Source organism: Eptatretus burgeri, chromosome 2, assembly GCF_056783735.1.
Source record: "Eptatretus burgeri isolate ZD-2024b chromosome 2, Ebu_testis_v1, whole genome shotgun sequence".
Lineage (NCBI taxonomy): Eukaryota > Metazoa > Chordata > Myxini > Myxiniformes > Myxinidae > Eptatretus > Eptatretus burgeri.
Window position 1 is genome coordinate 85,539,788 of NC_140962.1, and position 10,000 is coordinate 85,549,787.

Consider the following 10,000-nt stretch of genomic DNA (forward strand, 5'->3'; position numbering starts at 1 on the left):
AATGGACCCCATTAACATGCTCATTACACGATTGGTGATAGAATGGTAATGATGGGAGGAGATCATTCATACGTCATTTCAAAAGTCACATATTTTGGGGGGCAGTGGGGTTCATGGGGAGGGGGAGGGACCACTTCCTGGCATTCGAACCTGAAGCCCGAATTAAAATCTAATCAGATAACATTGGTGCTTTGCCGAGGGTGCGCTCCCCGCTCAGGTAACCACGTGACCTCTAGTTAAATAGAATAATTAGACGGTCGATACTGGAACTCATGGTTAACTGGGTAGCATTCGTGGTTCTAAAACAACCCACCGTACCACAACATTAATTGTGAGCGGTGGCCCCAGGTCCGGCTCTTCCGAGGACAACCGGGGTTTAATCCCCCCTGAGTGACAAGCTGGTGTCTCGGAACCCATGGCTGCAACAATATTATATATATATATATATATATATATATATATATATATATATATATATATATATATATATATATGTATATATATATATATATATATATATATATATATATATATATATATATATATATATATATATATATATATATATATATATATATATATATATATATTGTTGTGGTTGACGAAATTCGCAAACCACCATTCAGGTCCCGTAGGTGAGATATATGTGTAGTTAGGCCCAAACCCGTTGTTTAGAGGGAATAAATGTCATTCATTCGGGCTGCGACCCTTTTAGATAGCCGTTTTTCTTTTACTATCTTTATTTTGGACCAGCCGCCATTACTACCACCACAACCACCACCAACCACGTCTCAACAGCCATCACACAACAACCACCAACCGCAACGCCGCTTCACAACAACAGCCACGACCCTTGCCGTCACATCTCGCTCTCGCAACCATCGCATCACCGCCATTCCCGCGCCGCTTGTGGGCACCGATCCTGGACTCGTACAGGGCGCGCACCGAGCAGCGGGTGCAAAAACACCAGCCTTTCCGAGAAATCGGATCAAGAATCATTCACGCCCACTTTTCCTCTGTCCAATGGGGAGCCAGCCAGAGGTGAAGGGTCGAAGGTGAAGGAGCGAAGCCCCAGGGGCTATAAAAGGCCGCGTTCGCTCGCCGAAAAGGCAGTTGTTGAGGGAGTTTCTGAATCGGGAGAGAAAAAGAGTTTCTGAATCGCAGTTGGACGGAGTTGAGAAGAGTGGAGAGTTGGAGAGTTGTGGCGGCGGCGAAGGCAGTCGAGAGGGCGCTCGTGTCAGAGTCGGGGAGCTGCGGAGAGGGGAGGCCGGTAACGCGGTCGAGGTCGCGGTGGAGTCGCTCGTCGCGGGACCCAAGCCAGCGAGATATCCTCATTCCCCCGAGCATCAACAACCCCTCCTGTTTCCCCCCGCGCTGAGATAGTGTGAGAAGGGGGCCCCGTTCCCATCCCATTCCAGACAGTGCCAGCGAGGCCCACGGAGTCGGGGCGCCACCGCCATTTTGCGGCTCATCACCAGACGGGTAGGCTCGACGCGGTCTCGGCCCCAGGCCCGTCTGCCCCCCCCCTCATCGTTGAGGGTGGTCCCTTTTTCTTTTGCTTTGAGTATATGTGTTGTCGGCGCCGTCTGTGAAGTAAAACTGTATAAGTGTTGCCGTGTGCTCGGTAGTCGGTAGTAGATCTGCATTGTTACATTTGCTTTTTGTGCAGAATTGTTGTGCTTCTTCTACTTTTACATTTGCTTTTGGTGTATAATTGTATATGTATGCTTTCCGTTTGCCGTGGAATAAATGTGCTTTATGTTGAACTGTTTTTCCCGTTTCGCTTCGTCTTTTCCTTTATTGAATCTCCATCTTACTTCACGTAAAGGGTTGGTCGTGGGCTAAATACGCCCAATAATTAATCGAACCGTCGAGGTTGACGATAACACCGCTCGGTTATCCCGATAGTACGGAACGGGTCGCTTAAAGTGGCCCGTGTCCGAAGTCGACCTGCGGCGAGGTGCGATCGCCCGGTCTACCCTCCGTGTGGGTACTTAGGTAGGTCGAATTTGGCGAGCAACCCTATCCCACGCGGGGGGCCGATTGGCACGATCGTGGTGAGGCCGAAAGGCCCACCCGTGACTAGTTCCCGGCGTTAGTCCGAGAGGGTCACGACGGGATTGTCCGTCCGGTGGGCGACGTGCCGCGATTCGAGTTACGTGGCCGTTCGCACGCCGGCGGGCGCGAATCCGCAACACTGGTGTTAGGAGTGGGATACAAACCCATACCCCTCCTCGCGACACTGGTGTCGGAGAACGGGACAACGGGCTCTCCTGTCTCCAGCTAAATTCACGGGAATCGGTCCAGGGGTGAGAGGAGCGACCCCCGATTCCCTCCAAATTACGAGCGATTCAAATTAACCCTTTACGAGAAATAAGATGGCGTCTCAAGGCGAGCGGGAGCCGGGGGTATTAGGTATGTGTCGTCATGTAGGATCCATGGCCCAGGTCGGTTCTTTTTATAATTATAACCCCACCACTAACTGTGGCCAGTGGGAGCGGCTTGAGCACGAACTTTGCCAGCAAACGGAGTCGCACAATGGCAGCACGGAGCGGGCTGATATTAATGGCACAGCACGAGGCGTGAGCTCCCAGTCACCAGTTCAAGGCACGTGGTCACGGCATGTGCCATGGCAGGCGTGGCAGGATGACTATGCGAGCATTGGCAGGCTTCAGGCACAATTGGGGGATGTCTTGGAAAAGGTGAAGCGTTATGAAGAATATATCGAGGTGGTGCAACGTGGAGTGGACGAGTCACAACGGCACGCAGACGCGCTTCAGAAAAATTACGTGTACGGGGTGACACAGCGATTGGACGATTTACTGGAACGAATTCGGTGGCAAAAACATGACTTGGCCAATAGAGTCGACAAATTATGTGGGAAAAAGAATTTGGTAGTGTTTTATACCCGTCAGTTGGAATATGCAAAGAGCAAACTGAACAAAAGAATAGAGGAACAGCAGATTGGTATCTCCCAGGAAAGGAAACAATGGGAGGAAGAATGGAAAACCGAGCTTGAAAAGAAACAAAAGGAGCACGACTTGGAAGTAAAACAATTAATGGAAAAATTATTGGAGGAAGCAAGGCGGTTCAAAGAACTAGAGGGGAGAGTGAGGGAAATACAGCTGGAAGAGAAAAAATGTGAACACGATGGGGAGTTGGAACAATTGAAGGAAGAGATAAGAACAGGCAATCAGGAAAGAGAAAGCCTAGAATGGAAGATAAAAAGAGGAGAGAGACAGCTCGAGGAAAGGGCGGAGGAATTGCTGGAAAAGTCAGAACAGTTCGAAGAACTGCAGGGAGAATTGAGGGAGGAAGGAGAAAGGAAAACAAAGCTCGAAAAGGAAAAACGCAAACAAGATGGGGAATTGGAACTACTGAAGCGAGAGGTAAGGGCAAGCCAGTTTAAAAGAGAAATCCTGGAAGGGGAGATAAGAATGGGAAAGGAATGGCAGAAAAAACTAAATGAATACAGTAAAAAAAGGGACGAATTGAGGAGGGAAGCGGTGGAAAGAAGAGATGAAATGAGTGAAGAAGCATGCAAATTGAGGGAGGAATTACAACCAAAAACTTCTGAGATACTGAAACACGAAAACAAAGAAAGAGGATGACAAGACGAACTGAGGATGTTAAAAGAGGAAAGGAAGAGAACAGAGAATGAAACGTTAAGGAACCACACTGAGCAGATTGAACAATTAGAAGCCAAAGCAAAGTCGGAGTGTGCGGAGATGAGAAAGGAATTGGAAAAGAAAGCTTCTGAGTTACAGAAACACCAAAACAAAGAGAGGGAATTACAAAACGAGTTGAGGATGGTGAGAGAAGAAAGAACGACAACAGAGAATGAAACGTTAAGGAACCACACTGAGCAGATTGAACAATTAGAAGCCAAAGCAAAGTCGGAGTGTGCGGAGACGAGAAAGGAATTGGAAAAGAAAGCTTCTGAGTTACAGAAACACCAAAACAAAGAGAGGGAATTACAAAACGAGTTGAGGATGTTAAAAGAGGAAAGGAAGAGAACAGAGAATGAAACGTTGAGGAACCACACTGAGCAGATTGAACAATTAGAAGCCAAAGCAAAGTCGGAGTGTGCGGAGATGAGAAAGGAATTGGAAAAGAAAGCTTCTGAGTTACAGAAACACCAAAACAAAGAGAGGGAATTACAAAACGAGTTGAGGATGGTGAGAGAAGAAAGAACGACAACAGAGAATGAAACGTTAAGGAACCACACTGTACAGATCGAACAGCTGGAAGCGAAGGTCAGATTAAAGAATGAGGAACAAGAAAGAGTACTGAAAGAACAAGGAATGAGACAGGAGAAGGAAATCAGCCAACTGAAGGAAACCACGAGATTGCAGAATGAGATGAAAAAAAAGAGTAATGATGGAAGAACGAATCAGACAGGAGAAGGAAGTCAGCCAACTGAAAGAAATAACGAGATTGCAGAACGAGGAACAAGAGAGACAGTGGAATAAAAAACTGAAAGAGTATAAATTTGAAACTGAACGACAAAAGGAAAAAAATAGGTTGGAATACGAGGAGAAGTTGAAGGAGCAAGGAATGAAGCAGGAAGGAGAAATCAGGAGATTGAAGGGCACAAGGAGATTGGAGAGGGAAGAACGAGAGGAACAATGGAATAGAAAACAAAAAGAACATGAATCTGAGGTTGACCAATTGAAGGAAAAGCTGAGGCTGGAGTACGAGGAGATAGACAAAGAACGGAGAATGAAACACAAAATGGAGATGAACCAAATGAAGAAAACCATGAAACTTTAGAAGGAAAGACAGGAGAGGAAACGAGGAAGAGTAAGGAGACGGCAGCAAATGAAACGCAAAAAGGAGATTAACCAAATGAAGCAAACCATGAAACTGGAGAAGGAAGGACAGGAGAGGAAACGAGGAAGAGTAGTGAGAGAACAGCGAATGAAACACAGGAAGGAAATGAGCCAATTGAAAGAAACAATGAGATTGGAAAACAAAGAGCAGGAGGAACAGTGGGAGAGAGAACAACTATATGAGTGTGAAATTGAACAACTAAAACGGAGAGCGAGATTGGAGTCAACGGAGATTGAGGAGCTCCGGAGGGAGAACGAACAGCTAATGGGGCTCAGAGAGAAAGAACGACTCAGATGGGAAGGAAAAAGGAACCAGGAAGAGACAGAAATAAGGAACAAGGAGAGAAAATGTATAGAGACACGGGAGACAAGAGACGAGGTGAAAGTAATTGGGAGGGAGAGAAAAGAACAATTAAGACGGAAAGCAAGGATGAGGTACGCGGAGATCGTGAAAGAGCAAGGAGTGAAAAACAGGGAAGGACGGGAGCGACTTAAGGAGAAAGCAAGGTTGACCTCCATAAAGATAAAGGAAAGATGCCAGAAAGAAGCAGAGACTAATAGACACAAGGGGACAACAGAAACTAATAAATGTACAGAGACACGGGAGATGGGAACGATAGAGGGAAGACTACACGATGAATACGGGGTAAGTGACGCACACACACACACACACGGAGGTAGTGGAGGATAATGGGGGTGAGCTCGCGGACTGGGTAGAGACCCGGTGCGAGCAGCTGGATGGCCTCCTCCAGGAACGAGGGGAGGGAGTATGCCCCCTTGAGGCAAGTCACGACCTGGTGGGTTCGGTCGTGCTTTGCGAGGTTGAGGGGAGGAGTGCTGTGGACAGGTGCACGGAGAGCTTGGGGGGTATAGAGGCCCCGGAGACCCTTGTGGGGACACGAATCCCCAGTGTGGTTGTCCCGGTGTGTGTGGTGTCGAGGTGTGTGTTCACGAGTGTGGCGAAATGCGTGCTGCAACGCACGCATAGCGCGGGTGCAAGGGCGTGTGTGAGAGCGACCGGGTGGGTGACAAAGACCCCGTGTGCGGAAGCGACCCCGTGTGTGAGTGGTGTGGTGGTAAGTGTGCAGAAGATCGTGCTTCCCAGCACGCCGTGTGTGGATGAGGCACCGCGAGCGAGTGCCCCCGTGTGTGTGAGTAGTATGGTTTGTGTGAGGGAAATGGCACGAGTGAGTGAAAGGCCGCGAGTGAGTGGAGCCACGTGCGCAAGGGTAATGGCATGCGTGAGTGAGCGGCCGAGTGTGAGAGAGACAGCGTGTGCAAGGTCGCTGTGTGTAAGGGAGATGTCGGTCGGCATGTGTGAACATGCAGCCGCGTCTCCCGGTGTGAGTTTAATGGTGTGGAGTGTGAGCGTCGTAACACGCAGGTGTGCGTGGGTTGAATGGCGACGACGACGGCGACAGAGGGACAAAAGCCGAGTGGCGGCTGCAGCTTTTCCGGGAACCGTGCCGGGTTCACCCAGCAGCGAGCGCGAGGTCCGTGCTGTGCAACGCACGAGGCCCCCACGTGCTCGCTTGCGAGAGTGAAGTCCCGGTCCGGAAACGCCAGCGGTGGATTTGCCGATCCCGCGGACGGACAAAGTTTAGGCAGGATTACGGATTTAGACCGGATGGGTTCTCCACGCGGGCGTGTGTGTTAAGCTCCAACGGGCAAAGCACATGTGTTCGCGTGGGGAACCCCTCGAGACGTGGGGCTTGTGTTTTTTTATGCGCACGGTGACGTCATGGCTGCACGCGGGGTTGGAATCCGGCAGGAGGGGTATCCCTGCCGGATGGTACTGTCCAAGGAGGGACGAGGTACACGTGCAGCTGCATGACGTCACGGGCAGGTGCAAAGTGCGCGAGCTGCGAGTTGCCGCGCTGGTGCTGCACAATTAGAAAAAAAAAGCAAGCCTCACTTTCGGGTGCACAGGATTCCCGGGCAAGGGGTGGAAGACCCCCTTACCAGGGCACAGGATGGAAACTAGTTAGGGGGAAGGGTTAGCATAGCTAGACCGGCTCCATGGGGCAGAGGTAAGTCCTCATGGGGCCCGTGGAATGGAATAGGTAGAGGGATTTAGATGAGATTTAGGTTGGGAAATGGATTTATGGGATTATTTGGAGACAGTGACAGACTTGTGGATGTGTAGCGGGGACGTAGTTTAGCTACGTAGTGTTAAAAGGAACGTGCTGTAGTTTAAGGGACGACGTGGGAACACGAGTTAGTTAGGGGATGCAGATAGAAGGATGGCAGAGTTCAGCGGTGTGTGTGTTGAAGAGTTGTGAGGTGAGTACATGATGAGTGAGTGAGGCCAGCGGGTCTGTGTGAATGGAGCGAATGGGGAATGCATGGTGCGATGAGTGATTGGGGGGAGGAGTGACTCCCGCCCAAGGGACCCCAGGGTCAGTGTAGAGTGAGTTAGGGGGTTAGTTAAATTGAAAAATGGAGGTCGTTTTGTTGTTGGTGTGAATGTAGGCTCGAAACCCATTTGGAGGGGTGCAGGAGCCCTGTTGACGGGCTGGGAGCGTGGCTGCGAAAGGTGAGTATCGCTGAGTGGGTACCCCGGGCACCAGGCTAGTCGGCCGTGGTAGGCCAAGGGCCCATGGGGGGCCGGGATAGCGTAGTGGGCACGGGTGCGCCTGCTTGGTGCGGGGGCCCGGGGCGCCATTAGCCGTGTGGGCAGTGTTGTGGGCACAGGGTGACCCTCGGAAAGGGGCCCGGGAAGCCAGCCTGCCACGTGTGCGTTTCGGGGGAGGTGCCATGGGGGGCACTCCCCGGTGTTTAGGGAGGTGGTAGGCTCGGAGGCAGTGTAGTGCCCGGGGGTGCCATAGCGGGAGATTCGGCAGAGGGTCGTGCCTGCCAAGGGGAGCCACGCGTCCCAGCCATGAGACCGTGTGAGGGCACGGAGAGAAAATTGGGGGGGCGAGGCCCGAAATTGTGAGGACACCAACACAGGCGACGGGAATCTGGGTTGTTAGAACCAATAGTTTAAGCGCGAGGCGCTTGTTGAAAGCCCCGGGGTAGTTTAACAGTTAAATGGTTAGGGTAGGTAGGAAGTGTACCCCTCCGCACCATCCATCTCCTCGCTTTCGTTGTGGGCCTCTGGACCCACTTTGGGTTAGATCGCTGAAGTCTGGGGAGGCCATTCTGAGGCTTCATTGGGCCTCGACACAGGACGCGAGCTCTCCCTTGTTCCCCTCTGGGAAGGGAACGTAGGGGTTGGGAGTAGGCTAGGTGACAGGATAGGTTAGCCAAACAAGGACAGTACAGGGGGTTAGGGGACGATTTATAGTGGGGAAGTAAAAATAAAAAAATAAGTCTGGGCTAAATTGGGGTTTGACAAATTAAGGGAGTGGGTATAGACAGTGACAGGCAAAGGCGATAGGTTGGGAGGGAGACCGTAGGGTAGGTCCGAGCCCGCCTTCTGAGTGGCCAGCACCACCGCACTCCCTCCACCAACCTCCACTGAACGGCGAAGGCTGGCCAGCTTCATCGGCAGCTGTTGTTTTGCTGCAAGGCCTGTGCCGGCTGGATCGGCTGCAGCTGCTGTGCTGCAAGGCCTGTACCGGCCGGATCGTCTGCAGCTGTTTTCTGCAAGGCCTGTGCCGGCCAGTTCATCTGCCGGCTGTGTTTGCCTGCAGCGGCCTTCTTCTGCGGGCTGTGTTTGCCTGATCACCTTTGCCATGCCATGCCCACTGCCCCTGTTCACCAGCCCCGTTCAATTTTTGCTTTGCCCCCCCCCCTGTTCATTGCCATGTGCGCCAGGATCAGAAAACAACAGTTTGCAAGCTGCGAGAACTGCCCTGTTGGCAGCTACAACACGGGCCTGCAGTGGCGGCCCGTGCACCATGTTTGTGTCCATCCATCCATCCGTTGTGTTCATTGCGTGTGCTACTTGAGCTGGCACGGATACTGCGTTTGTGCAGCCCATGCACCGTTGTGGTTCACTGCGTTCAGTTCAAAAGGGAAGGCCTTGGACTGCGTGTGAGCAGCCGGCCACGTTCCCTGTCACCTGCATTGTTTGAGCCAGAGACTGCGTGCGAGCAGCCTGGCTCCCTGCTAACTGCTTTCTTTTTGCAGAGTCCATTGATCCTGGGCCATGGTTTAGTGTAAAATTTGTAAGTTAAGGTTAAGATGTACTGTACATATGAGTGCGCCCCCGGCATGTCTGTCTTAGCGCCGGCAATTTTATTTAAGTCGTCCGTGTGAGTGAGTTTGTTTAGGTAGTTACTCAGCCCTCAGGTTATTTATTTTGGGGACACGAATACCATGAATGTCGCACTCAGGGATCCGTAGGTAAAATGTACTAGGGGAGAACTACACATGATGGCACACGAAAATTTGACGACTCGGGACGAGTCTGTAAAAAGGGGAGGGGGTAGTGTTGTGGTTGATGAAATTCGCAAACCACCATTCAGGTCCCGTAGGTGAGATATCTCTGTAAGTATATGTGTAGTTAGGCCCAAACCCGTTGTTTAGAGGGAATAAATGTTATTCATTCGGGCTGCGACCCTTTTAGATAGCCGTTTTTCTTTTACTATCTTTATTTTGGACCAGCCGCCATTACTACCACCACAACCACCACCAACCACGTCTCAACAGCCATCACACAACAACCACCAACCGCAACGCCGCTTCACAACAACAGCCACGACCCTTGCCGTCACATCTCGCTCTCGCAACCATCGCATCACCGCCATTCCCGCGCCGCTTGTGGGCACCGATCCTGGACTCGTACAGGGTGCGCACCAAGCAGCGGGTGCAAAAACACCAGCCTTTCCGAGAAATCGGATCAAGAATCATTCACACCCACTTTTCCTCTGTCCAATGGGGAGCCAGCCAGAGGTGAAGGGTCGAAGGTGAAGGAGCGAAGCCCCGGGGTCTATAAAGGGCCGCGTTCGCTCGCCGAAAAGGCAGTTGTTGAGGGAGTTTCTGAATCGGGAGAGAAAAAGAGTTTCTGAATCGCAGTTGGACGGAGTTGAGAAGAGTGGAGAGTTGGAGAGTTGTGGCGGCGGCGAAGGCAGTCGAGAGGGCGCTCGTGTCAGAGTCGGGGAGCTGCAGAGAGGGGAGGCCGGTAACGCGGTTGAGGTCGCGGGACCCAAGCCAGCGAGATATCCTCATTCCCCCGAGCATCAACAACCCCCTCCTGTTTCCCCCCGCGCTGAGATAGT